The sequence below is a fragment of the Propithecus coquereli genome, unplaced genomic scaffold (assembly GCF_000956105.1).
Source record: "Propithecus coquereli isolate 6110/MARCELLA unplaced genomic scaffold, Pcoq_1.0 Scaffold108, whole genome shotgun sequence".
NCBI lineage: Eukaryota > Metazoa > Chordata > Mammalia > Primates > Indriidae > Propithecus > Propithecus coquereli.
In genome coordinates, this window is record NW_012134747.1 from 5,627,825 (window position 1) to 5,632,237 (window position 4,413).

Sequence of the window (4,413 nt, forward strand, 5' to 3'; positions counted from 1 at the left end):
CCCGAAGCGTGGTGGTGGGGTCGTGGGTCCCGGTCGGGTGGTCCCGGTCACGGGCCGCGCCGCCGCCACCGCCATCTTGCCCGCGTCCCGGCTCCGGAGGCGGGAGGGGCGGTGTTCAGGCCGGAAGCGGCCGTGCGGCGGCGCGCTGCCACCTCAGGTCGGTGAGTGCGGCCAGGCCGCGTCTCGGCTCTCAGGAGCGAGGCGGCCACCGCGAGGGGTCCGAGATAGCCTAGTTGAAAGACTAGGGCAGAGGCGGGCCCGGGAGATCGGCGGGGAGTCGCGTTCCGTGCGGTGGGATGATAACCGCGCCGAGCGGCCGGTCGGGCCTCGGCAGGAGCCCGGGACTGCGGGCGGCGCGAGGGCGCGCTGGGACCTCCTCCAGGGCGGTGGGGTCGTGCGCAGCCGTGTCCCACCCTTTGACGGCAGGCTCAGCCTCGTGTCTGGAGCATGGGACTCGCCCTCAGATGCGCGGTTTACCCGGAATAGCAACATGCCCTGTTTGAGTTGTACCCTATTAAATACTGTACTTCTTAAACGGCCTGTCTCCCGGTGAGCTCTCTTCTCTTCAGATACGACTAATGAAAATTCCTTAAGAGGATGAATGGAGCCTCTCACCTTTTCCTTGGGCTTTGCTAAATTGCTTAGCAAATGACTGCTTTGGCAGGCCTTTTTGTATAACTATATTTTAAGGGAAGTTTGGTCATTGTGCAGTGCATCTCCTTGAGGATAGTGATGGTGGGAATTTTCTTGAAACTACTGTCGTTGTAATTTGCCACGGTAGGAAAAGTAGAAGGCAACAACTAAAAGCATGTGATTGGATACTTTGTACATTTAGTATTATTGTAATGTATTGGACTTCACTGTCGAGTAACCTCATGGGGTTGAGATGTGCTGTAAGTGTAAAATACACATCGGATTTCTGAGACTTGGTACCCAAAAAATGTAAACAAATCTCACATAATTATTTTTACATTGATTACATGTTGAAAGGATAACATTTTTTATATATTGGTTAAATAAAATGTATTTTTAAAGGTAATTCCATTTTTTTTTTTTTTTTTACTTTTTAATGTGGCTACTAGAAATTTTTAAATCATTTGGCTCACACTTTATTTCTTTTGGACAGTGCTGTTACACATGTTCCGGGGATGAACACAGAATCAGCATGCCTTTCCTTTGCTGAGAAACCATTAATGGGAAATGAGCACTTATTAAACTTGAAGGTGAGGATCTGAATATAAGCTGTAATTATTGCAAACCCCACCCCTTCTACATGCAGTTTTTCAGTGTCTCCAGCATGCGAAAAAAATATTGACTTCCAGGGCTGACTAAGGGAATGGTAGTAATACTAACATCCATGTGATGTGAAGGGCTCGTTTCAATAAATTGTCACAACTTTGTGAGATTGGAGTAGGATAGATTCTATCTCAGTGTTATGGTTTTGAAATATTAAAAGATTTGTTATGGTCTAAGCTAGTCAGTGGCCATAGGATTGCTGACTCCAGGTTGTTTTCTTTGGTCTACTCTAGATTCCTAGTGATGTGTGTTCATTGGTGAGGATCCATCTATATTATGTATTAAATTGCGAATACTTTTCTTAAGAGAGTAGTTGTAGGTGTTCCTCTCTACAAAGGGCTACCTTCATAATGTGCAACCTATGCCCTAATAATAGCACAGGGCCCAGCATTTAGAATCACTAGCACTTGGCTTAGTGGTCTGCTGTAACTATCTTGAAATTTTTTTTTTTTTTTTTTCCCTAGACAGAGTCTCACTGTGTTGCCTGGGCTAGAGTGCCGTGGCATCATCTTAGCTCACAGCAACCTCAAACTCCTGGGCTCAAGCGATCCTCCTGCCTCAGCCTCCCGGGTAGCTGGGACTACAGGCATGCACCACCATGCCCGGCTAATTTTTTCTATATATTTTTAGTTGTCCGATTAATTTCTTTCTATTTTTAGTAGAGACGGGGTCTCACTCTTGCTCAGGCTGGTCTCGAACTCCTGAGCTCAAACAATCCGCCCACCTCGGCCTCCCAGAGAGCTAGGATTACAGGCGTGAGCCACTGCGCCCGGCCCATCTTGAAATTTTTAAACAGTTTTTTAGTAAGCAGCCCCACGTGTTATGTAGCTGATCCTTTCTCTATGCAGTAGTCTAGGATGGAAGTTGAGAGACATTGCACAAGCACCAAAACATTTGATATTCAGTTTACTCCCACATGAAGTGAGAAGAATTTCCTAGTGTCTTTCTAACTCTTAAGTTCTGTGATTCTGCATAAATTACTGTAATGAGATTTTGTGAATGGTAATATAAATATTTTAAGTGCATGACATCAGAAGAAATGCTGATAATTTTCCATTGAGAGTCATGTAAATCACAGTTTTAAAAATTACAGTAACACTTTCTATTTTGTGTTTTGTAAGATGGATTTTTCCATGTGACATCAGGTTTACTTAGACTGTTGTATAAGGAGTAGAGTTGTGGAATGGAAGCCTAGAAAAAAAAGTATGTTTATTTGAGTATTTATCTTTCAGTGAGATAGGAAGATGGGCCAGATCTTGGGATATCTCCATTCAGGAGATTTCCTCTGTGAGAGTGTATGGACCCTTACTTGGTAGTATCTGTTCCTTTTCTTTGCTGTCTTAGCTACTTCTGTTACATGAGGTGCCTCTCTTGCTTCTCATTCTTAAATTTTTAAACTCGCTTTAAGATTGGACTTAACTTTATTGCTAGAATGCAATCTTTATTAAACCAGGCACCTATCTGCCCCTGTTCACCGCTACATTCCCAGCATCTATAACAGTGCCTAGAACATAGAAGGTGCCCAATCAATAGCGAGAGAATAAATGAAAGAGTATTAGAGTAATCCTCTGTTAGGATGGCTTATTTTGGGACTCTTGCCCATCATTGAAACCAGTTATGACAGTGGGCACTTTGATCTTGGCTGGAGCCAACATCTACTAGGAATGGTAGAGGGTTGAAGCATGAGGAAATCGGTAAAAATTGAAGATAGCAGTTGTGAGAAGTGTCAGAGGGACCATTCAACACATACATTTATTTAAATATTTGTTAACTATGTACTAAGTGCCTAGCCCTGTACTAGGGGCTGGAAGTACAGTGGAAAACAAAAGATATTTTACCTGCTCTTATGGAGTTTATAATCCAATAGAAGAGACAGACGTAGGTGATTTAAAGGGAAAGAATACTGTTTAATGAGAGTGTGGTATGAGTAACTTGACCTAGGCTAGGGAATGGATAAGGGTGGTTGATGTCAAGGTTGAGCAGGTGTTAACTTGGCTAGGAAGGGAGGGAAGATGCTCCAGCCAGAGGAAACATCATTTGCAAAGATATGGTGTTGGGGGGCAAGGGGTTCCAGGAACTGAAAAGAAGGACAGCATAGCTAGAACACAGTTAGCAAAGAAAATGGTATGCCATGAGGCCAGCACAGTAGATAGAGGCCAAAGGCATTTTTAGGGTTTTGTAGGTTATATTAAAGATTTGGAATGCTATACTAAGAGTGGTTGGAAATCATTTTAAGCACGGGTTGAATAACCTGGTCAAGTTTGTGTTGTAAAAAGATCGCTCTGATCCTCGTTATAGTGGTGAGTAACCAAAAAAAAAAAATCATGCTGATATTCTGTAACACTTAATTTCCAAAGGACCAGAGTGGAAAGATGAATAAAAGAATTGCTGAGCCAGCACCACAGACCAAACATGTTGTATGCCTTAATTTCTTATGGAATCAGTATGCAGAGCCTTGAGATTGTCCTCAGTCTGGTAGCACTTGACAACCTCAGTGGAGGAGACAAGGTGGTAAATAATTAGGTTGATCTAGGTTTGGGGAAAGGCAAACCCAAAGTGACAAGGAAATGAAGAAATTGAGGATGCTAGTAAGAATATAATTGAAATGATTGATCCTAGGCTTCAGAAATGTCAAGGAAATAAAACCAGTGTAAGAATTCTTAAATGGTTTTCCTAATTGTCTAAATTATGAGTCTGTGAAATTCTAGACTGGCAATTCCTAGCTGAAACTTTTGCAAGATCAAAAGGTAAAACAATTACGTTTGAGTTGAATTATTTAGTATTAATGTATCTTTATTAGGAGTCTGTGCCAGGTTCCATATATGGTCCTAGGGATAGAGAGATAAATGAACCATTACTTTGCCCTCTAGGAACTGACAACCTGGTTTTACAGGTAGAAATTGTAATGAAGGTTTTAAGTATGTTCATTTGTTTTGAATCAAGACTATTGCCTCTTGCTAGCCTCAGGTAAAAACACACATTTAAGTTTTTGTAGACATCTTTTATTATTAAAACATCATTTTTAACTATAGAGCTATTTTTAGTTTGTGCTTCCACTGCTAGACTTTATTTTTTCAAAGATCTCATTTTTAATACTTATTTAAGGTTTATAGAATT

General features: G+C 41.9%; 1 protein-coding gene across 1 annotated transcript in view; it reads left to right on the forward strand.

Annotated features, from left to right (window-relative positions):
• Positions 1–4,413, forward strand: part of MIOS (missing oocyte, meiosis regulator, homolog (Drosophila)) — a 54,921-nt gene continuing 50,508 nt past the window's right edge. The window contains exons 1-2 of the mRNA XM_012647892.1: positions 1–157; positions 1,127–1,223. The gene's annotated coding sequence lies outside the window, so the exon portion shown is untranslated. The remainder of the gene's footprint in view (positions 158–1,126; positions 1,224–4,413) is intronic.